The 25,427-nt window shown below is 37.9% G+C and overlaps 1 protein-coding gene and 1 pseudogene across 7 annotated transcripts in view; one reads left to right on the top strand and one right to left on the bottom strand.

The window, feature by feature from the left end:
* Positions 1-6,701: 6,701 nt before the first annotated feature.
* MICU1 (mitochondrial calcium uptake 1) overlaps positions 6,702-25,427 on the top strand; it is a 238,341-nt gene continuing 219,615 nt past the window's right edge. For 5 of the 7 annotated variants that reach the window (XM_007478360.3, XM_007478357.3, XM_056799458.1 and 2 more), the window contains exon 1: positions 6,702-6,840. The gene's annotated coding sequence lies outside the window, so the exon portion shown is untranslated. The remainder of the gene's footprint in view (positions 6,841-25,427) is intronic. The other 2 variants (XM_056799460.1, XM_007478362.3) reach the window with 1 other exon arrangement.
* LOC100616836 (40S ribosomal protein S3-like) overlaps positions 10,711-25,427 on the bottom strand; it is a 28,918-nt pseudogene continuing 14,201 nt past the window's right edge.

Genomic DNA, 25,427 nt, shown 5'->3' with positions numbered 1-25,427 from the left:
CACAGGTGAGAGCTAAGTGGCAGGTGAATACTGAAGGAGGATAAGCAGCCCTGCAAAGAGTTTGGCAAGCCCTCACATCAGAGGTTCTAGTCTTCCATGAACACTTGTATATCTCTAGCAGTGGATAAAGTATCAGTCTTGGAACCAGGAAGGCTTCGTCAGTTCAAATCTAGCCTCAGACACGTACTGGCTGTGTGGTTCATGGCAAGTCACTTAACCTTGTTTGCCTTAGTTCTTCATCTCTAAAATTAACTGAAGAAGGAAATGAATAGCAGATAAAACATTAATACACCTCAGCTGAATGACATATAACCCCAAAGAGAAAGAAATAAAGAAGGATCTTGGAGCCATGGTTTCTAAGCATTTCAAGTATTTATACTACTTTTTGATATTAAAAAAATACATGACAAGGAGCTGCTTAATAATATTTTTAATGGATTTGTATTTTACTAATTATAATAGTGACAGGGTGTATGGGTGTTCAGAGAGGAGTAGTATCTCTGGTATGGAGGGCTTGTCGTGCCCTCCTAGGGCAGCTCTCCAACCTCTGACCCTCACCTGGCTCCTAATAGCTGCTAGCATGGGGCAGTGGCCACACCCCGGGCAACGGCTTCGACAGGCCAGCTAAACCTTGTGAGGATAGCCATTGGGTCGTTGACCCCTGGTGAACCAGGGCTTTGCTCACCCAGCATGTGAAGACTGCTTCGGCCAAACAGATGGAAGAAACCAATAAGAAGGTTCAACGGCTGAGAGGGCGACGCAGCAAAGCACTGTGGAGTGCTCAGGGCATGTTGGAGCACAAAAGACAACACGGCCATCCAATGCAGCTGAGGAAGTCTCTAGGTGTAACGACTTTTCGTGCCACTGGACCCAGGTTTCTAATGCTGAGAGAGTGGGACTGTCTCTGTGCACCAACTTTTCCACTTAAATCTCCTTCACGCACAAGTGTCTTTGTTCACACTCATCTATACACCATAGATGAAAACGCACAAAGGCAATCGTCATTCTCAGTTACTGAGAGACTACTACCAATAGCTATAGTATCCTTAAACATATCCTTCAAAATAGTTGCTTAAGAACTATTTTTATTCCAAGTTTAGAATAATATATGTATTTTTTAAGTTAAGAAAGCCATATCTCCTTAGAAGCTGAACAGTTTTGTTTTTGTTTCCTGAGTATTGAGCACACATCCTAATGAACTTTGTGAGGACCATGGATGAAGAACTTCCCTTATTGTTGGTAGTTTGAACTGAAATATTTTGAAGATCTCCCTTTAAGGAAACTGCCCTTCCTTGCCAAGATTAAGACCTTTCCCTCTACTCATTCCCTCCTGTTTCCTCTATGATATTCTTTCATCTTCTTCTGTTTGTCAAACCTGATTCTCTTTAATCTCTTCTCTATTTGCTCCTATTCTTTGATGCAAATACATTGTCAACTACTGTTCTATTTATTTCCTTTTCATTTTTTAACCCTTTACCTTCCATCAATCAATCAAACAAAATACTACAATCAATACAAAAAAAAAACAAAGAATCAATACTAAATATTAGTTCCAAGGCATCAAAAAGGTAAGGACTAGGCAATTGGAGTCATGTGACTTGCTCAAGAACACCCAGCTAGGAAGTATCTGAGATCAGATTTGAATCAAGGCCCTCCTAAGTCCAGGCCTGCAGCTCTATCCACTGTGCTACCTCACTGTCCCTCTTCTTTACTTTTAAACTTCTGGAAAGAATAAATAATCTTCATTTCCTCATCATCTACTCATTCCTCAAAATCTTGCAATCCAATTTCTATGACTATTCTATCATTCTATTCAAACTGCTCTCTCCAAGGGCCAATACCAATAACCTCCTTATTGGTAAATCCATTTTTTTTCTCTTGTATCTTCCTTGATATCTCTGTAGTATTTAACACTATGGTTCCCTCTTCCCTTCTCTGTACTTTTTCCTCTCTTTACTTATGATAACACTCTCATGATCCTGCTTCTTCTTAAGCTCTTTTGTTCTCTTTTAATAGCTAATCTTCTTACTCACCCTTAAATGCAAGTATTTCCAAGGTTCTGTCCTCTCTCAATATTCTTTTTTAGTGAACTCATTCACTCCCGTTGTTTCAATTTATCACTTCTATGCACTGACTTACATATCTATATTTCTGCTTTGATCTTTTTTCAGAGCTCTAGGACTATCATATTCAGCTCTGGGGATATCTGTATCTAGATGAACTAAACTATTTCCTTCTTCCCCAAACCTGAATTTGAAGTTTTTAAAAACAATTTTCTGGATCAGGACTCTCCTACTTAATTGAGCTCAAATCCCTAGAGTCATGTTTTGTTTTGTTTTTTCATTTCTTCCATATCCTATATCTAATGAGTTATAAGTCTTGCCCCTCATAGTAAGGAACTATTTCTTTCATTTGTTCTTATCACTGCATCTTCTTTAGTGCCAGAATTACCTGACATTTATTTTTTTTATTTTGATTATTTATTTTTTATAACATTATTTTATATGGTCATTTCCGAGCATTATTCATTGAAGACAAAGATCATTTTCTTCCCAACCCCCCCCCCCCACCTAACCCATAGCCGACGTGCAATTCCACTGGGTATCACATGTATTCTTGATTCGAACCCATTTCCATGTTGTTGGTATTTGCATTAGAGTGTTCATTTAGAGTCTCTCCTCAGACATGTCCCCTCAACCCCTGTAGTCAAGCAGTTGCTTTTCCTCGGTGTTTTTACTCCCACAGTTTGTCCTCTACTTGTGGATAGTGTTTTTTAGATCCCTGTAGATTGTTCAGGGATATTGCATTGCCACTAATGGAGAAGTCCATCACCTTCGATTGTACCACAGTGTGTCAGTCTCTGTGTACAATGTTTTCCTGGTTCTGCTCCTTTCGCTCTGCATCACTTCCTGGAGGTTGTTCCAGTCTCCATGGAATTCCTCCACTTTATTATTCATTTCAGCACAATAGTATTCCATCACCAACATATACCACCATTTGTTCAGCCATTCTCCAACTGAAGGGCATCCCCTCATTTTCCAATTTTTGGCCACCACAAAGAGCGCAGCTATGAATATTCTTGTACAAGTCTTTTTCCTTATTATCTCTTTGGGGTATAAACCCAGCAGTGCTATGGCTGGATCAAAGGGCAGACAGTCTTTTATTGCCCTTTGGGCATAGTCCCAAATTGACCTCCAGAATGGTTGGGTCAGTTCACAACCCCACCAGCAGTGAATTAGTGTCTCTACTTTGCCACATCCCCTCCAGCATTCATTACTTTCCTTTGCTGTCATGTTAGCCAATCTGCTAGGTGTGAGGTGATACCTCAAAGTTGTTTTAATTTGCATCTCTCTGATTATAAGAGATTTAGAACACTTTCTCATGTGCCTATTAATAGTTTTGATTTCTTTATCTGAAAACTGCCTATTCATGTCCCTTGCCCATTTATCAATTGGAGAATGGCTTGATTTTTTTGTACAATTGATTTAGCTCTTTGTAAATTTGAGTAATTAAACCTTTGTCTGAGGTTTTTATGAGGATTGTTTCCCAATTTGTTACTTCCCTTCTGATTTTGGTTACATTGGTTTTGTTTGTACAAAAATTTTTTAATTTGATGTAATCAAAATTATTTATTTTGCATTTTGTGACTCTAAGTCTTGCTTCATTTTAAAATCTTTCCCTTCCCAAAGGTCTGATATGTATACTATTCTGTGTTCGCCTAATTTTTTTTTATGGTTTCCTTCTTTATGTTCAAGTCATTCACCCAGTTTTGAATTTATCTTGGTGTAGGGTGTGAGGTGTTGATCTAAACCTATTCTTTCCTACACTGTCTTCCAATTTTCCCAGCAGTTTTTATCAAATACTGGATTTTGGTCCCAAAAGCTGGGATCTTTGGGTTTGTCATATACTGTCTTGCTGAGGTCACTTACACAGAGTCTATTCCACTGATCCTCCTTTCTGTCTCTTAGCCAGTACCAAATTGTTTTGATGACCACTGCTTTATAATATAGTCTGAGGTCTGGGACTGCAAGGCCTCCTTCCTTTGTATTTTTTTTTTCATTATTTCCCTGGATATCCTTGATCTTTTGTTCTTCCAAATGAACTTTGTTATGTTTTTTTCTAAATCAGTAAAAAAAAGTTTTTGGAAGTTCATTGGGTATAGCACTAAATAGATAAATAAGTTTGGGTAGGATGGTCATTTTTATTATATTGGCTCGTCCTACCTATGAGCAGTTAATGTTTTTCCAATTATTAAAGTCTAGTTTTAGTTGTGTGGAGAGTGTTTTGTAGTTGTGTTCATATAGTTCCTGTATTTGTCTCGGGAGATAGATTCCTAAGTATTTTATTTTGTCTAAGGTGATTTTGAATTGGATTTCTCTTTCTAGTTCTTGCTGCTGAGCTGTGTTGGAAATATATAGAAATGCTGATGACTTATGCGGGTTTATTTTGTATCCTGCAACTTTGCTAAAGTTCTTGATTATTTCGATTAGCTTTTTGGTTGAATCTCTAGGATTCTTTAAGTAGACCATCATGTCATCCGCAAAGAGTGATAACGTGGTCTCCTCCTTGTCTATTTTAATGCCTTCAATTTCTTTTTCTTCTCTAATTGCTACTGCTAGTGTTTCTAGTACAATGTCAAATAATAGAGGTGATAATGGGCATCCTTGTTTCACTCCTGATCTCATTGGGAATGCATCTAGTTTATCCCCATTGCAGATGATATTAGCTGATGGTTTTAGATATATACTGTTTATTATTTTTAGGAATGACCCTTCTATTCCTATGCTTTCCTGACATTTATATTTTAATAGCTTTCTACCTAGTTTTTCTTCTCTTCTTTCTTTATTCTACTGCCTAAGAAATCTTTTTTGCATACCAGTTTATGGAACTTCTCTACTTAACCTTTAGTGGCTCTCCATTGCTTATCATAAATCCCTAATAAACTAAAAAGCATTGACTGAGTGCCCACTATGTGATAGGCATTATAGTGGTCATGGGGGATGTTTAAAAATTAATATAGTTCGTCCTCTGAAGGAGTTTACATTCTACTGGAGCACTAACAATTAGGGACACCAGGAGAAGCCTCCTAGAGGAGGTGGCATTTGAGCAGAGGTTTGAAAAGAATTAAGTTTTCAAAGGATTGAGATGAATAAACTGCATTCCAGGTAAGGTATAGAGATGATATAATGTACTGGATAGGGATCAGTAAGTAGGCCAGTTTGGCTACAGGATAGGGTGCATGGAGGGAAATAATATGGGATGACGCTGCAAAGATTAGGTAAAGCTAAATTTTGAAGGGCTTTAAAATAAAAACAGAAATTGTATTTTATGCTAAAGACAATGAGAAGTCATACCAGGTTTGGAAATAAGAGCACCATCCAGACCACTGGCTATATTTCCAGTTTGAGCCCTGAAGCCATCCCTGAGAGGTTCAACTATTGTGGAGGATATACCCATCATCTCCAACATCACCTACTGACCAAGTGTCAAGTATGAATAGGTAAACTCATGAGCCTCAAGAATAACAGTGGGGTGTTTTTTTTTTGTTTGTTTGTTTTTGCTAAGCTCCTGTAGTTTTTATCCATGGGAGCAATCCTTTGGGAGATGTGATCTGACAAGTGGCTCTGCAGGTGCTGTGGCTCCAGCCTTCTTGGCAATCACACTTTACTGAAGACCCAGAAAAAAATGCTCTCACCACTAAAGTCCTTGGCAGTCAAATTGCTCAGGCAGAAATAGATATGGATTTGTCAATAGAAATGGCACTGAAGAAGATGCATTAATTATTACCTGCTTTGCCACTGTACCCTAAGGACCATGAAATATTTCCATCCATCTTGCAACTGAAATCTCCCATCTATGTTGCCTCCTCCAACAGAATGTGATCTCAGTGAAAGGTGGAGACTCATAAGGGAATCTCAGGCTAGCAATTTCAGACTGAATAATGGACCCTGGGGTAAAGGATAATCCATATGTGGAAGAGGGGAGGCCCAAGGTGACTCTTTAGAGCAGTAGGCAGAGCGTTAGTCTCAAAGGCTGAAGAGTTCAATCCTAGGAAAGAGGGTGTGATATAGTGGGGGAGGCTTCTGGAGACAAGAAGTCACTCAGCTTGGGCTTAGCCTCCACCTCAAATGAATTGTCTTTTTACCCCTTTTACCCCGGTTGGATTCTCATGGGAACAGAGAACAAGTACAAGCTTTGGGGTCTCGCCAGTCCTAAAACTTGGGGTTCATCAGATCTGACTAGGCCACAAGTTTGGAGTTTCTGGATTCCATGTTGGCAGCCCATGGCTTGGAAGGGGCAGCCTTCTGGCTTCCTTTAAGTCCCAGCCAAAAGCCTGCCTTCCCCAGTCTCCAAATTGCAGTGTCTTCCCTCCCTTAACAATTTCCCGTTTATCTTGTGTATAGTTTGTTTGTTCATGGTCGGGTCTCCCCTACTAGACTTAGCTCCTCGAGGGCAGGGCTGTCTTCCGACTCTTTGTGTTCCTGGCACATAGTAGGCGCTTATCAAGAACTACTGGCTGACTGCCTGGAATGAAAAGGCAAGCATGCCCTAGGTTGTGGGGAGGGAGTCCTCTAATAAGGATGGCCAGTACGGCCAGGAGGTTGGGCTGACGGGCCTCGAGGAGCCGAATACAATCTCTGGGTACATCGTTCAACCTGGTTTCCCGTGGCCCGCCCGGAGCGCGGGCTCCGCCCCGATCCCAACGGCCTCCGCGGCCCGCAGCATCACGTGAACACGAACCACCGCGGGCCGGGCTCCTCTGTCCCGCAGCAGCGGCGAAGGCAGCTCTATGGTCGCCTGAGGAGTCGCTGCCGGAGAGCAGCCGAGAAGCAAGTACGGGTGAGTGTAGGAGCGGGAGAGGGCCTACGGCATCTCCTCCTCCGGTTGCGAGGGAAAGAGAGGGAGCGACGGAGTAAGGGAGGGACATATGGAGGGAGGTTGGTGTCCGTGTCTGTCACTGGTGTCGCCGCCGCCGCCTTCACCCGGCCTCGGCCGAAACCTAGACTCTTCGGCACCCCTCTCCCTTTCCCCGCCGCGCCGCCTGGGGGCGCAGCCGTAACCACCCGGACCCCCCTCCCGCTGGGGAAGCGCCGCCCGGAGGAGGAGCCATCCCCAGCTGGGCGGGTCCGCGTCCCCCCTTCCCCTCCGCACTCCTAGTAGGGAGTAAGGTCCCCAGTCGGGTTTGTGGAGGATCTCCTGTCCCAACAGAGTGAGCGCTGATATCCCGGCGTTATAACTTACTAGGTGTCAGGCAGAGCCAGGGAAAGTGCCAATGCCAACGGGACTCGGGAAAGACTGGGTGAAAAAAATGATAGATTGGCTAGGACTGGAAGGAAACGAAGGGCAGAGGGAGAAAAGAAGAGGGAGACAGACATACATTTTTACCTGAGACTCCTGTTAGCATCCAGTGATCCAATGAGGGCAATGGTTTGATGAAGCCTAGCCAAGAAACCCCGCCTTTGTTTGGACTTTCCTTCCTGGTTATCCCTGCTAGTTAAGGATGGACCTGGTGACATGGCCAGCTCTCTGGTTCATCCCGGCCTCAAATTGAGACACCTGTGTGACGGGACCTTTTACAGCCTTAGTTTCTTCCTCTGTAAAATGAAAATGACATGGTGTAAAATAAATGTAAAATGATAGAGAAAGTTGGACCTGATGGCCTTGGAGATTATTTCCAACTCAAATCTGACAAAATATCTTCTTTCCACTTATCAGAATTTGAGGAGAATACTTGTTTCCTAGCCTCCTTCTCATTCCTTTCACAAGAATTATTGTCTCCCCGATTTAGACATCTTCATCAAGCCTAGGATTCACTCCTTCATCTCTATCTCTTAAAATTCCAAGTTTCCTTCAAGACTCAGTTGAACCACTTCCTTTTTGAGGCTTTTCCTGACCCCCAGTGGTTGCTAGTGCCCGGCTATCCAATTAACCTTGTCAATGCTTGTATGTACAGTTTCTCATTATAGATGCTAATGGACAGAATTTATTTAGTACTTTAAGGTTTTACATGCATTATCTCATTTGATCCTCACAACATCCTGTGAAGTTGATGACATCATTGTCCTCATCTTACAGATGGGGAAAACAAGCTGAGAGGTTTAGTGACTTTGCCAGAGCCATTCAGCTAGTTAAGTATCCCAGGTAGGGCCTGAACTTGGGTCTTCCCGTCTCCAAGTCCAGCACTCTTATCCACTCTGCCACTAGGATTTAAGCTCTTGAAGGCAAAGGCTCTTACATTTTTTTTCTTTGTACCCCAAGTGCTCTAGAACAGACCCTGAAACAGTCATAAATATTTGTTTATTGAGTTTTATGTGATTGTAAAAATGTCTGCTTTTTGATAACCTTTGTTATGGATAATATTGATTTCCATGTAGATTATTATCATAACTTTTTATAGATGGGAAAGTAAACATATAGTCAGGATTTATTAATATTCTTTTAACTGCCTTTTTTTCAAATAAATTCTGAGATTTTTTTCCCCATGCCTTTGGCATGTATACTGTCCCAAAATTGTGTTCTAATCCAGGCCTTCTTGATTTCTTGTTGTATACTCAAGCCTGGTCCACTCCTCTGTTTAACTGCAGTATTTTTTTCCACTTCCTGAAAAAAAGCATATCTGAAATTATAACATTATTATTTTTTCATATAACATATATATTTTTTCAATCAGCAAAAATCTGCTTTTTTCCCTTTCCACTTCAAAAAAATCCCTTAATTGAGTACTGTGTGACCTAAATCAAGTCACTTAATTCCTATCTACCTCAGATCCTTCACTATAAAATGGGGATAGTAATAATATCTACCTTTCATGGTGTGAGGATCAAATGAGGTAATATTTATGAAGTACTTAGCAGAGTGCCCAGCACTTAGTAGGTGTTTAATAAATGCTTATTTCCTTCCCATCTATCTTTGGGTCATGTGCCCAGTAATAATATTGCTATGCCAAAGGATATGGATGGTTTACTGACTTTTAAGTTATAGTTCCAAATTATATAGTTATAGTTTTACAAATATATATAGTTCCAAATTGCTTTGAACCCCTTCACAGCTTCATCAATAGTGTATTAGTGTTTGTCCATCCATAACCCTTTTTTTCCTTTTTGTCATCTTTGCCATTCTTATAATTGTAGGGTAAAAACCTCAAAAGTATGTGAATTTGTCTTTATTAGTGATTTGGAGAAATTTTTCTTATGGTGGATGATAGCCTGCATTTCTTCAATGGGATCTTTCCTGTTCCTATCCTTTGACCATGTCACTGTTTGGGGAACTTATCAAGTTCTTCATGGGATCTCTCTTCCTCTTCGTCCTTTTCAACCAATGTTAGCCTTTAAACTTCATTTGTCTTCACAGTTGCCTTTTTGTAAACACTTATCTTGGACACTGAAATAAGAGATAACCAAATATTCTATAAAATGATGTTGCTTACTTCCTTTGGATACATGATAAAACCAGTTCTGCTCACTTCTTTACCTCTTCAAGGACAGTCCTTCCAGTTAGCTGCAACTTTCTTGATCTGTTTAAATTTATAAGGAATAATTAATTTATATGAATATCAATATTGGTCTGATTTTTCTTTTTCCAGTGGTCAGTCTGTCAATAGATATTAAGTGCCTGGGGATACAAAAAGAGGCAAAAGACATTCAATCTCCACAGCTTTAGCGTAGGAGCTAAGATGACTTTTACTCACAGGTCTTTTTGGCCTCAAATCAGGTGTTCCAATCCTAGGGTTACTAAGATTGTCTCCCTGACAAGGCTTTTCCTCTGAGTTTTTTTTTTTTGTGTAGACTTAGTTGGATGGCTATGCTTGCTATGGCTTTTGTTGAGACTCAAGGTCCTTTTGCCTTTATGACAAGCATCATACCACAGCTAAAAGAGCTACTTTTGTTAGCCTGATTCTGTTAGCATCCAGTTCTTTGTTCTATAAGCCAAGCAAATATTGACTTCTCCTTTACTTGTCAAATTTGTTTTATTTCTAAGTGCTAATGCTGTTTTGCTGCTAAGGATTATGTTCTGTTATGGGGCAATATACTAGGGTCTGGTATGTATTTTTTCTTCCTAATCAAATCTACAATAAATGTTTCGTGTAAGATGTTTGTGCTAAGTCCTTTAAATTGTGAATTAAATGTGGATTGATTTTGCTGTGCCATCTTCTGGTGAAATAAGTGTGAGGTGTTTAACGTTTATCTAAGTACCAAGGTTTGGGAGTATAACATGGAATGAATGTGATCAGTTATGGAGATAATAGAAGGGGAAATACACTTTGAAAACTTATATAAGTTACATTTTTCAAGATAGCTGAACCACAACAATAGTAATAGGCTGAGGTTAATACAAAGGGTGAGGCAGCCCCTTATTAACATAAAGTTGGATAAATGTTTTTTTGGGGGAAGTGGCTTAGTTAAGATTGATCAGTCTTGGGGAGGCTTGCTACCTCCAGGGGTTGTACTGCCCTGTGAACTATTCTTTTGGTTTATCTCCAAATCATGGGCTTAGGTGACTCGCGTCTTTGGAGTGGTCATCTGGGTTTTCCATATTTGTCTGTTCCTGATAGGTTCTCTGCTATGGGTGTTCATTTCCTGTGTAAATAAAAACAAAACCTCAACCCCCATGTTATAAATCTGAGTTATTTTTGTTTGTTTCAAAATGGATTTTAATTAAGATCTTACAGAAGAGCTTTGAGCACACTAATCCAGGTGTCACAGAGTTCTGTTAGGCAGTGGGCTCTGGCTGGGACATGGCTGGTTGTTCTGACTTCCCACCCTTCTGCTCTGAGATGGGAGTAGTAGGAAAAATCTCATCCTTGGGCTCTACGGTGCTCACATGGCCAGACTGAGGCTTCTTAGGGCCAATCTTGCCACATATCTCAGGGCAACATGAATTTGACTTTTATTTCCAACACACCCTGTCTGAGGAGGACGTGGTGCATAGCTGTGTTGACATAGTAGTTGACAAGGTCTCCTCTGTGGATCATCAGGCCTTCCACAAACTTCATGGACTTGACTCTCTGGCCTCTGAGCTTACCAGGCACCACCATTTCACATTCCTTTGCTCCACTCTCCATAATGAAGAGGAAGACACCATAGAAGGCCTTACACATAGCAAGACCTCTTGAGGAGTTTGTAACACCAGGACTCAGCCTGGGCAATAGCACAGAGACCTCTGGTGGCTACCTTCTCAGTGTCCAGCTCTACACTGCCTTCAGGGAAGCCAAACTTCTTTTGAACTACAGCTGTCAGTTCACGGATTTGGTGACCCTTCTCTCCAAGAACATTTTGAGTCCTGGTGGTCAAGATGATGATTTCTATCCTGGTTATGGTAACTTGAACCTCCACCCCAGAATAGCTATCTTCTGCCAGCTCCCTGGTAAGGAACTCATTCAGTTCAGTTTTGAAGATGCCATCAGCAACAAACTTCTCTTCTTGGAAATTTGTATTGCTATCTTGCACAGACTGTATCATCTATAAATGGTAACTTATAAAAACTTTAATCAATAGGGAATCCTTTTTTAAAAAAAAATCTATATACACATTCTATAGCACTAATGAAAGGAATCTCCTATGAATTGCCATGTTTTGCCCTTGTTTCATCCAAGATATTGATTGATCTGTTAGTATATAACTAATATTTTAATGCTTGTATCTGTCATACTGCCATATAATTTTTAATATGCTTTGAAGGTAGTTTGTTAGAGGATAGCCTTAAAGTTGGCTTTCAAATACTTTCTAAAAAAATCAGTACAGAATAGACAGTTCAATATCATATTCTATCTCAGTTATATTGTAAAGGTAAGGTTTTTTTGAAAGATCTACAAAAGTCTGCACATTTTCTTTTTGTGTGTTTTCATCAAGGATATCCTTAAATGATACATAGACCACTCTCAATGATTTTATTAGGGCTGAGAAATGTATTATGTGGGTCATGAGTTTTGTCAACTTTTTTAGTAGCCTAGCTTTTGATGTTTTCCTTTTGAGAACCTGTGATTACCTCTGTGATATTATTATAATATGATTAGGACTTAAGTAGAAAAGGCAATTATGATGTTTTTCAAATGCTTAAATGTTTCATTCAAAGCCATTGATATTCTAAAAATTATATTTTAGATCCATGGAATACCCAAATTGATGGTTTTATGCTTTAAATATTTATCAATATTTCTTATATTTGGTTATTTTCATTTTTTAGCAATTAATAGGTTTTGACAAATCAGCTGAATTATTGGCTTTCCATATAATTGCTTTATAATTCTGAGATTCAAACTGTACTTCCAGAGCACTTGTGCTCAGCTTCTGGCTATTCTACCACTGGAATACTTTTTTACAAGTGATCCATAAGGAAAATGTTAACAGGAGAAGTACATCAGTTTCTACAGGAACTGTGTCCTCATTATCCTAGGAGCTAGCTTTGGTTCTTAGGTATTCTTTAGCTGAGAATTTGAATGAGTGCTTATTACATGTTTAAAAAAACGTGTTGGGCTTTTATCAACCATTAAGCTTTTAGGACTGTATTAAAAACATATAATTGTCACTATTTTCTAAAATTAAATGGTATTAAAGTAGGTATAAGATTTAGAACAGCAGTTTATAGTAATGTCTAGTTTTAATAGTCCTTTTTATAGGCCATCCTAATCATTACTTATGTCTTAACAGAAAAAATTTAATTTTGCACTAGCTTATATTGTTTTGAAGTGAAGTAAACTAAGTCACTGACCAGAAAAATCTTTTTCCCTTGGAAAGTAGAATTCAGAAACCCTATAAAAACTGCATTGTAACTTCAGTCTGGTGCAACTTTCACTAGGAAGTTTGCCCTGGCCAGTTAGTAGGTACGTATTATTAATAAATAAATATTGGTTCCATTAATTGAACTTCTGGGTGTCTGGACTCACTTTATGAAGTACCCCATTCAGTTTCACTTCAAAAAGAATTTAAGAATCATCATCAAAAAATAATTGAGCTGAAATGGCAGCTATATAATCAATTAACAAGTATTAATTAGCATCTCCTGTGTTCCAGGCACTGCTAGAAGTTCAGGTTACAGATTAAGAAATGAAACAGTTCCTATCTTCAGGGAGATTACACTGATTTGCAGATTTTCAAATGTAATCTAGTTATTTAAAATAACTATTATAGAATGATTGATAAGACTGATTGTCCTGTAATTTTCTTTTAACTATTAATTTGAGCAAGAAGGAGTTAGAAATTTTAATTTTGTCTTGCTTAATTCTGTTTTGCTTAATTAACTGGAAAAATAAAAACGAAATTATGGTTATTAGAGGGTTTCCAACTCACTGGAGAGCATCTAATCAAACTGTGAATCAGACTGGGAAATATAACAGGAGTTCCTGGTGTTGGGCCCAAAGTAGTTAACATCAGTTAGATGGAGTAGAGTATATCCTTAAAATTTGCAGACAAACCTACAAAGAAAATTGGATGCTTGACACTGTTGAAGATGGAGTTCAGAATTCAAGGTAACTTTCTGACTTGGAGAAGGTTTTTGAGATTTATCACTAAGAACAAGTTTAGGGTGGTAGAAGGAGAAACAAAACTATTGAATAACTGGCTTACTTGCAAGTATAATAAAATGGAGTTGACAGAATCATGGTATAGTTTAAAAGCCAGAGTATGAAGTATGGTTATTGTGGGAATTCATTGCCTTTCAGGATTATCACCAGACCAGATTTTTTCATTTCTGTATGACTATTATTCTCTTTCTATTAATTTAAAAGCCATTGCTCTGGGTTGGCCCTTTTACCTTATAGTGATAGTTCTGGGCCACTGAGTACTTTTTTATATTGACATCCCTAAATATCATGTATTTTGAGAGTTAAGTATATCTTGGTTTTAAGTTTGGCATTTCTCCTTTTTATGATTGAGTCACTTCCTTCTGTATAGTGTATAGTAAGGGAGAGTTAGACTTATATAAATAAAGTTTTTCAAAGATGAAAAATTTCATGCTATTTTTACAGATTTTTAATTGAACTGTTTATTCAGTGATAGTTAATTTTTCCCCCAAATCCCATTACTGCTTCCCTTTCTGAAACAACAGTACTGTGAAACTATTTTTCTTATGGTGAAGGAGAAAAAAAGCAGACAATGTTGGAGAAATGAAATGTTGCTAGGTGAGGGAGTATTTAGCCTGTGACAAGGAAATCACTTTAAAAGACTGATATATATTAATTTAAGGTCGCCAAGGAATTCAGCTATGTAATTCCTTAATGAAAACTCAAGTCAGCCGTCAACCTTTTATGGAGTTTTAATTACAAACAGGAGGAAGAAAGGAATTATAGATAGAGAGATAGAGGGAGAGAGAAAGGGGAGAGAAGGGAATAGGGCTTAAATACCCCTTCTGTTTAGGCTGGGCCAAAAGGCCCAAGCCCTTAGATAGCTGGGGCAATGAAAGGAGATCAGTCCCTATTACTCACGTGACCAAAAATGGAGAAACAGTCTCCGGGGCCCCCACCTTCAGCTTCCTTCAGCGCAAGCTTCTCAGAGCACACCGCAACCACTCCGACAAACTCCTCAACCACCTCCAGTCTCCAGACCCCCCTATCCTTCAGGAAACCCTCCAAGTTCCCTCCCCTCAGTCCTCACATCTACCAATCACCTGTCCATCAATTTCCCTGTGCCAATGGAGGCTCTAGCTTAACCCAGGACCACCCAGAGGTCTCTGGCTTTGCACATGTCTGTTGAAGGTCATATTTTCAAATAATTAAATCTTTGATCCTTTGCTACAGCCCTTTCTAAATCCTGTTAACCTGAGTAGGGTAGAGATTGGAATAATTAAATTTTGATCTATGCTGCAGCCCTTACTCAATCCTGTTAGGACTGAATAGGGTGGAGATTGATTCCAAGTATCTCCATTGTATCAATTCTAAAATCAATCATGACTCAAAGAAATTCCTGTTCTATGCTTAAGCATAGGTCAAAGTCCTTTCCATTGTTCAGCAAAAGGTTTCTGTCCTAAAGTAATCTTAAGAAGGGAGGTGAAGGAACCTCCCATGCCAATGGGGTTCACATTCCAATAGTCAAGACCCACTATCAATAGGAAATTTTTCAAGTATGAAATTTCCCAATGGTGAAATTTCCAACATTTATAAGTCTAAGAAATTTTGAGGTTTACAAGCCTTACTTACTCAAAAGGAAACAGAGCTTGATATGTATCCTCCCCCCCCCCCACACACACACATTTAAACTGGATGAGCAGGCCCTTCCATTTGCATTTATGGAGCTAGCTAATCTTAGGTTCACAGGTGGGGTGTACTGAGATACAGAAAAGTGAAACCTTAGTGTAACCTTTTCAGAAATAGTTTTTTTGCAATGCAAACTAATAGTTTTTCATTTTGATCCAAAGTGATTTTGAATGCTCCATATGTAAAACTCAGAGCTTCTTTTCTTTGTTTTTGACTACATAATTCTTTTTTCCTCTTAAAAGTACTTGAAGGTTTAAAGCTGGATGGAGCCTTAGAGATGATGTAGCCCAAATTTTCTCATTTTACAAATGCGGAAAAATGAATAGCCAAAGAGAGGGAGGGCATGACAGCTAATAAGCAACTAGAAAGTAGGACTTGAAGCCAAACCTTTGCCCTACATAGCCATTGCTCTTTCTAGTACCTCAGTACTACTTGGACCTCAAGGAAAATATTTTTTTTAATTAAAAAAATATACAACTTCTTTAATTGGCAATATAAGAATTGGTCTCTATTTGAGCATTAGTTTGTGGGAAAGAGTCTGAGAATAAACAAATTTTGTTTATGCTGTCATTCTGAAAGGACACATGAATTAGTCCAGTAGTAGTCGTAGTCTCTCGGTAACCGAGGATGACGATTGTCTTTGTGTGTTTTCATCTGTGATGTAGATGAGTGTGCACAAAAACACTTGTGTGTGAAGGAGATTTAAGTGGAAAAGTCGATGCACAGAGACAGTCCCACTCTCTTGGCGTTGGAAGCCTGGGTTCAGTGGCACGAAAAGTTGTTACACCTGGAGACTTACTCAGCTGCATTGGATGGCCGTGTTGTCCTTTGTGCTCCAACACGCCCTAAGCACTCCACAGTGCTTTGCTGCGTCGCCCTCTCAGCTGTTGAACCTTCTTATTGGTTTCTTCCGTCTGTTTGGCCAAAGCAGTCTTCACATGCTGAGTGAGCAAAGCCCTGGTTCACCAGGGGTCGACGACCCGATGGCTACCCTCACAAGGTTTGGCCGGCCTGTCCAAGCCATTGCCCGGGGTGTGGCCGCTTCTGCATGCTAGCAGCTATTGGGAGCCACAAGTAAGAGCTGGGTGTCAGGTGAGGGTCAGTGGATGAAGAGCTGCCCTAAGAGGACACAACAAGCCCTCCATACCAGAGATTCTACCCCTCTCTGAGCACCCCATACACCCCATGAATTAGTCCAGATGCTGAATATATGTATATATTGTCAGTGATACTTTATAGACTGCAAAGACATGTTTGTGTGTTGTGATATCCAGGATTTCCAGTATTGGCACAGAATATCTTCACCAAAAAAATTATCTTTTCATATTCAAGTTCAGTTGAATTAAAGAGTAAAATTCAATAGTCAGTTGTCCTCCCAAAAGGTTTTTATTATTTTCAGTTTCAATCATCTCCAACTCTTTGTACCTATTTTGGGATTTTCTTGGCAAAGATACTGGAGTGGTTTGCCATTTTCTTCTCTAGCTCATTTTTATATAGATGAAGAACTGAGGCAAACAAGGTTACATGACTTGCCCTGGGGCATACAGCTAGTATCTGTGGCCAAATTTGAACTGGAAAGGTGTCTTCTTGATTCCAAGCCTAGCACTCTAACATGTGCTACCTAGTTGTTCCAAAAGTTTTTAGGAATATATTTATTGTTATATATAAAATATAGCTAGATATGGTAATATATACTGGTAACCCTTGATCCTGAAGAAGAGGAAGCTGGTGGGTTTCTTGGGCTTTCCTATTTTATAGTAACAGAGGACAGAGCTGATTGGATGTTCATACTAAATCTGACACCAATATGATGAACCTTTGGGACTGGAGAACCATAAGGCTACCTGCAGGGGAGAAATGAGTCCAGATCAGAAACAAAGCAGGTCAAAGCTCCCATGTAGATTAGTGGCCTTCTAAGTAAGTGTCTGTTCCATTTCTATTTGGGGTGTGACAGGGAAACCTACTCTAAAAAAAAATAAAAGAAAAAGAATGGTAAAAATTTAGTATCAAAATTCCATTTTTTCTGAAGGTGAAAAGAAATATTGTTAGAGGATATATAAGGAAGATATATTGTTAGAGGATGCCACTAACCATTATCAGTCTCTAATACATTTTACAAACTTTTCAAGATACTCAGTAAAAAATTCCTTCTCTTCCCTATATCATATCTATTACACATAGTTTTACAATTGATCATCCCCCCTTTTCTCTGTGGGACTACTACTATATGATAGTAAGCATCACACCCAGAATTTCTTCACAGTCCACAGAGTGTCATGAGGAATTTGCTTAAACAAAAATGTCATTTTGCTGCAGGTCCATATACTAAGGAAAGTTGTTTGATCCTAGATACTACTGAGAAAAAAACCAAATTCCTGTGTTGAACTTTTGAAGCCTTTCATTGTAAAATGGTCAAAACTGACTAACTTTAACTTCACTAAATATTTTATGAAAATGTTGAGAATAGAAGCCAGCAGCAAGATGTGAATTTATTTTGAAAAATGTGTTGATCCAGATGGATCTATTCTTGTTTACATAATTTGGAGCCTTTTTAGAAAGATCCAGCATGGGAAGATGAAGAATTATTTTCTTCTTCATTACCTACAAAGGTTCTGTATTAATGATGCATCCAGAGCCAGGGAGGGACTGAGAAACAAACCTCTAGAAAAATAGATCAACATTTTTGTAAATCAGATATTGTCATTCATTTAAGTTCTTAAAGCTTATTTGGTTGTGCAGAGGCACTATACTGAATTCCTTGGATCCTCCATTACTCAGATCTCTTCTTTGATGATATCTGACCAGAAGCACAGTAGGACTAACCTGTTAGATTCATGTTTTCATGTAAGAGAAATACATAATTGTCATAAGAGGTCCTTGGTTACCTCTTCAGAGTCTCCAGTGCTATACGAACAGAAAAACTAAATCATACCTCTGGGCTTTCTTACTTTATATTTTTCCCAACCCCAGCACTGTAGGCCTAACAAAGGATTGGCTGATTATAACACTGATTTTGCCTAAATATTTCCTCTTCTCATATGGTAGATCTTTTTAAACTGATCTTTAGTGTGTGCTATACTGATTGATTACTAACAGAGACCTCAGTAACTTATCCAATGTTATTTTACAAGTAAAGAAATAAAACTATAAAGGAATTGTAAAAAATACTGGATCTCTTACATCCTTTTCCATGAGGTTCACAGCTGTCCTAATCTAGTTGTTCATCTTTCTCACTTGGACTATTTAGTATTAATAGAATTTAAACATTTTTGTCTGCTCTAATTTATTCATTTTTCAGTTCTTCATAGTAAATCAAGAATGGTTTTAAGACTCCCCTCTGGTCATGTGACTTCCTGTTGCCTAGCAAATAAAGAACTTTTTTTTAATCCTTAAATTCAAAACCTTCCAATCTGCTTTATTATTCTTATCTTAAAGTGTTGTCTCTCATGTTCTAGTCATTTCAGCCAAATTGGAATACTCCCTCTGTTACTCTTATTTTTATTTTTGTACCTTGGTTCACCCCTCCCCCAATCCCATTTACCATTACTCCTTCCTTCTAAGTTTATAAAACACTTTTAGACTTGAAATAGGTTAATAGAACAAAAATACTGGTGTAGGGCCTGCAAGGGTAGAGAAGAGTCTGTCTGGATACATAGTTCTGAATCTATCATCTAATCCACATTGTTCCAAATTTCCCTCAAGAGTGGTATGTGATACTCTTATCAATTGGTTTGCCAAAGTCTAGGTCAATTATATCCAAAACTTTTCCTAAAGCTATCAGTTTAGTTATTCTATCAAGAAAGGAAAAAGTTTAGTCTGCATGACTTGTTCTTGGTGAAATTGTCATGGCTCCTTTTAGCCACCACACTGCTTTATAGATATCCTTCAGCCATTTCTTTAGTTGTCCATTCCAGAATTTTCCCAGTACTAAAAGTCAAGTTCATTGACCCACATATATGTTAGACTCTGTTTTCTTCCCTTTTTTTTTTGAAAGTTGGGGCAGGATTTTGAAAATCACTCTCTTGCAGTCCTACAGTGGTTCAGCAGTCATATTTGCCAGTTGTCAATACTCATCAAAGACAGCTAGATGTTCTCTTAACATCTGCTTACTTATCTTGGATATTAAGTCCCTCCTGCTCATTTTTGTTCTGCCATTTCCAGTGCATAGTTCATTCTCCTTGTCAGAAAAAAAGAAGAAAAATAAAAATTAAGCAGCTTTTCCTTCTCTTTCAAGTTAGTTATCATCATTTTATCTATCTCTTCTTATCCTCTCTCTCCCTTGATCCTCTTTTTCCTACAGTGTGGCTTTAACAAAACAAAACAAACACACCCAAATCCTTTTTTGTTGCCCTTAGTTTCCCTTGATAACCTCAGCTTATTTTGATGGATAACACACACCTGACCATGTTCTTATATTCATTCTTTTTCACTTGGTCTTTCTTCCATTTTTTGTACATTGCTTTTTAAAATCAAGCTTGTTTGGTAAGTTTCCTCTGCATCCATGTAAGCTTCTTTAAGACAGTGAGCATTTTATTCCTCATAACTTATTTCCTTTTATGTATTTAAATTTTCATTCTTCAGCATTTTCCATCTCTCCTTACTTGATTTACTCTTGTAGAATTTTAGTCTGTGGAATTCTATCAAGCCTTCCTCTGAATCCTTTGGAATCCGCTTTGTCAAACCCAAGGCACTATACTTGGATTTCTTCTCTATCACAAATTCTAGGGGAGGAGGTAATCTCTAGTGTTCTCATCATTTCCACTTTAGCAATTATTAGTTAATGAGAATTAGATCCAGAATATGTTTCCCTTTTTTATTTCTCCACCTTTTGTAGGTTGAAATTGCTATTAAATTTTTGTTAGCCAACATCTGCATTTTGGCAGCTGAGGAGATAGCATGGGATAGTGAAAAGAGCATTGGATTTAGAATCAAGAGGACCAGGGTTCAGACTACTGACACTTCTGTTTGTGTGACTTCGAGCATTTCATTTCATCTCTATGGCCTGAATTTTCTCATTGAAAAATGAGAAAATTGGACTTAATGGCTTCTGATATTCCTTCTGACTCTAGGTCTAAGATCCTAAAAGTTTTTTAGGTTGTAATTTGTCTTTCAAACTCTCTTTTTATTCAGGTGATCTGTAATATACTCCAATGACAAAATAATTTCTGCATATCCCTCTATTAACCTTTACTCAAATGCTGTCTACTATGCTTTTCTACGCAGGTTCCTGAACTTTTTCACATGACTTCTTAATATATAGTGCTACTCCATACACATCCTTTTATGTTACCTATTTATATTTTATTATTGAATTTGTTTAAAGTATACCCATACAGAGTAGTATTGTAGTAATTGGTGCTATCTCCCCAAGCTTTCTTGCTATCTATGAGGTCAACTTTTCCTGCTTGCATTAGAGCCAAATATTTTCCTGAGCTTTGTTTCTGAGCAATTTGGGGATATTTTACTTGCCATTCTTCATTTTAGTTGTTTTCTACAGTTTGGGACACTTGAGAGGTATAGTCTCTCCCCCCAAGACTTTTAAATGTAAAAATATCTTGAACAAATACATCCAGAATTTATCTGATAAACCAAAACATTTAGTGTACCAACCTTTAAATTAAAAATGTTGGATTTTGAATTAGAAGAAAGCTTAATGTATTTTAAAGTAACTACAAGTACTTTCTCCCATGTATGCTACCATGTATTCTGAGCTGATAGGAGCCAAAATAATCAGGTTTCTTATTAAGGCATTTTTCTAAAAAGGGTAGTTCAGCTCTGAGATGTCAAGATGGTAACAGCAAAGGGTGACATGGAGGAGGAGGACCCAGGCAGCATTAACTCTACTCTGTAGCTTTTTTCCCTTGTGCTTTAAATTTTTGGGTCCCAACATCTACCAATGTAAAGCCCCCCCCCTCATCCTTTTAAAACCCCAATTAAAATACCACCTTCCAGATATCCCTGATCCTCCTGCCCAATGACACCCTAATCAATAATAATCTCACATTGAGATTTCTTTATATCTCATATACTTTTAATGTATTATTTTATATTGTTATTTGTAAATGTGCTCTCTGTCACTAGACTATAAACAAGAGCCATTACTTATTTAAACTTTATATCTCCCTTGTAATCCACCAGAATGCAGTTTACACAGTAGATATCTAAGACATGTTTGAATTTAATCAAAACATGAATCCTCTGTAGCATTCTTGACAAGTGATAACCCAGCCTCTATTTAGTAATCTCTAGTGTTAGTACCTGGTGTTCCAATTTTTAGGAAAATGTTCTGTTATGTTGACTTGACACTGGCTTCTAGGATCCACCTGTTGGTCCTAGTTCTACCTTCCAAATTCATGCAAAACAAGACTTACCAATTGAATCGAATAAGTCATTTCTTAAGCCCTTCATAGATTTGAAGAAAAAAGTAATTTCCTTCCCAAGTTTTCCTTTCTCTCAACTAAAAAGTTTTTTCAGCTGATTTTTAAGTGATTTGAGTCACCAATCCTGTTCCCTATTTTCAGGATATAGTTCATTCTTTCAGTGTCATTCCTAAAATGTAGAGCTCCCAAAAGTATATTGTTCCTGGGTTGATTATGGTCTAATCAGGATAAAGTATAGTAGGCCTGTCACTTTCCCTTTTCTGGACACCATTTCTATTAACAAAGCCATAGATTGCATTAGCTCTTTTGCTTTGCCACATCACACTGTTGAGTTTATTGGAATTTACACTCCACCAAAAGCTCAGTCTTTTCCTTATATATTGTTTTCTAGCCATATTTCATACAGATATTTTGCTTTTCTTTTTAAATCCAGTTAAGGACTTTAGATATATTTTATTAAATTTCATCTTAATAGATTAGAGGTATCAAAATAGGCAATGAGGAGACCAAGCTATTTTAATCCACTGTTAAAGCCTGATAATCTTTTTCAATCCTAGAAATATTATCTATCATATTAGCAACCTTCTCTTCTCTTCCTGTTTACCCATTCCTCAGTTTCTCATCTTTTGCAAATTCATGAGCCTGCTTCCTCTGCCTTCATCCAAAAGTTACTGTTAAAAATGATGAACAGAACAGGGCCCAGGATAGGGCCCTGTAGCATTTTGCAAGAAGTCTTTCTCTAGGTTGATATTTATTCTTTTAATTTCTAGTCATAGGGTTTGGCAATTTCACGTATCCATGAAGCTTATATTATGATCATGTCTACATCTGCCCAGAAAGACATTATAAAATACAGTGGTGCCTTGACACACAGGTTTAAATTGTTCCATGGCCAGACTTGTAATGGAAATGCAATTAATCTGTTCCCAAAAAAATCTTTCCATGGAAGTTTGTTTCTTCCTCTCTTTCAGAACATTTTAATATGTGAAACAAGTGTCATTATACAACTCTAACGCACGACCTGTTGCAACTTTTTATGGATGTGTCTTTTCTTTTTTTAAATTTTATTTAATTAGTGAATTTAGAATATTTTTCCATGATTACAAGAATCATGCTCTTTCCCTTCCTTCCCCTCACCCCCTTCCTGTAGCCGACACACAATTCCACTGGGTTTTACATGTGTCCTTGATCAAGACCTATTTTCTATCAAGACCTATATTATTGATATTTGCACTAGGGTGAGCATTTAGAGTCTATATCCCCAATCATATATCCCCATCGACCCTTGAGATCAAGCAGTTGTTTTTCTTCTGTGTTTCTGCTCCCACAGTTCTTCCTCTGAATGTGGATAGTGTTCTTTCTCATAAGTCCCTCAGAATTGTCCTGGATCATTGCATTGCTGCTAGTAGAGAAGTCCATTACATTCAATTGTACCACAGTGTATCATGTCCCTGTGTACAATGTTCTCCTGGTTCTGCTCCTTTTGCTCTGCATCAATTCCTGGATGTTGTTCCAGTTCACATGGAATAATTCCTCCAGTTCATTATTCCTTTGGGCACAATAGTATTCCATCACTAACATATACCATAATTTGTTCAGCCATTCTCCAATTGAAGGGCATCCCCTCATTTTCCTATTTTTTGCCACCATAAAGAACGTGGCTATGAATACTCTTGTACAAGTCTTTTTCCTTATTATCTCTCTGGGGTACAAACCCAGCAGTGCTATGGCTCGATCAGAGGGCAGAGAGTCTTTTAATGCCCTTTGGGGATAGTTCCAAATTGCCTTCCAGAATGGTTGGATTAATTCACAACTCCACCAGCAGTGCATTAATGTCCCATTATTGCCACATCCCCTCTAGCATTCATTACCTTTGCTTTCATGTTAGCCAATCTGCCAGGTGTGAGGTGATACCTCAGATTTGTTTTGATTTGCATTTCTCTGATTATAAGAGATCTAGAACACTTTTTCATGTTTTGATTTCTTTATCTGAAAATTGCCCAGTCATGTCCCTTGACCATTTATCTACTTGAGAATGGTTTGATTTTTTTTTGTACAATTGATTTAGCTTCCTATAAATTTGAGTAATTAGATCTTTGTCAAAGGATCTTGTTATAAAGATTTTCCCCAATTTGTTACTTCCCTTCTAATTTTTATTGCATTGGTTTTGTTTATACAAAACCTTTTAAATTTAATGTAGTCAAAATTATTTATTTTACATTTTGTAATTTTTTCTAACTCTTCCTTGGTCTTAAAATCGTTCTTTTCTCAAAGATCTGACAAGTATAGTATTCTGTGTTCACCTAATTTTTTTATAGTTTTCTTCTTTATATTCAAGTCATTCACCCACTCTGAGTCTCTCTTAGTGTAGGGTATGAGATGGTGTTCTAAACCTAATCTCTTCCATACTGTTTTCCAATTTTCCCAGCAGTTTTTGTCAAATAACAGATTTTTTCCCCCAAAAGCTGAGATCTTTGGGTTTATCTTGCTGAGGTCACTTACCCCAAGTCTATTCCACTGATCCTCCTTTCTGTCTCTTAGCCAGTACCAAATTGTTTTGATGACCACTGCTTTATAGTACAGTTTAAGATCTGGTACTGCTAGGCCACCTTCCTGCACATTTTTTTTGTTGTTATTTCCCTTGATATTCTTATCTTTTGTGAACTTTGTTATTTTTTTTCTAATTCAGTAAAAAAAAGTTTCTTAGTAGTTTGATGGGTATGGCACTAAATAAGTAAATTAGTTTGGGTAGGATTGTCATTTTTATTATGTTAGCTTGCCCTACGCATGAGAAATGAATGTTTTTCCAGTTATTTAGATCTAGTTTTAATTGTGTGGAAAGTGTTTTGTAGTTGTGTTCATATAGTTTGTGTGTTTGTCTTGGCAGATAGATTCCTAAGTATTTTAATTATCTAGAGTGATTTTAAATGGAATTGGGTGTATCTTTTCAATAAACTGTTTTAATTTTTTCCCAAATCCTCATCATTTCTTTAATCTTGCTTGTACTAATTACCTCATCCACTTCAGGTTCCTCCCCACTAATTTCCTGCAAAACCTCTATATACTGCTACTGCTGTAACTCCTTCAGTTCCTCTGTCATCATTTCCTCACTGTTCTTCTCGATGAGGTCATCAATTTCAAGCAAAAGCAATTCAATATAGATGCTTGCATGACCAGATAAACACTGAACTAAATGAGACAGCCTCCTGTAACTTGTGAAACAGGCTGTCTAGTGCTGGGTGGTAGACTTTGGTTATCACCCACATTGTAGAAACTTTGATACTGGCCCAAAGTAATTCAGTTAATCCCATCTAATCCCATCTCCCAAATACCCCCAAACACAACCAACCAATCCCTAGTACTTATAGTAATAATATTAGCTAACATCTATGTAATGCTTACTATGTGACAGGCACTGTGCTAAGCTTTACTTATTACAAAATTACTAGGTGCTATGATTATCCCCATTTTGAGGAACTCAGGCAAACAAGTTAAGTGACTTGCCCAAGATCACACAGCTAGTAAGTGTCTAAAACTGGATTTGAAATCTTCTTGATTTCAGAACTTGGGTTTTATCCACTACTCCACCTAATTGCCTTAATACAACAAAGATGGTAGGAAGATGCAGTTTCATGTCTTTCTTTGGGACCAAATTAATCATTCTAATGTCACAGCATTTAGTTTTTCTTGATTTGTAGTTGTTTCCTTTTACATTGTTGTCATGTACAGAGTTTTCTTGGTTTTGTTTAACTTTACTTATGAGAAGATTTATTCTTAATACTATATTATTAATTTCTAATAGGGCTCTGTAATGCATTTTTCAACTCAGTCTCATAATTTTTACTCATCACACTCATCAG

The sequence above is a fragment of the Monodelphis domestica genome, chromosome 1 (assembly GCF_027887165.1).
Source record: "Monodelphis domestica isolate mMonDom1 chromosome 1, mMonDom1.pri, whole genome shotgun sequence".
Lineage (NCBI taxonomy): Eukaryota > Metazoa > Chordata > Mammalia > Didelphimorphia > Didelphidae > Monodelphis > Monodelphis domestica.
This window is presented reverse-complemented; position numbering and strand designations above follow the sequence as displayed.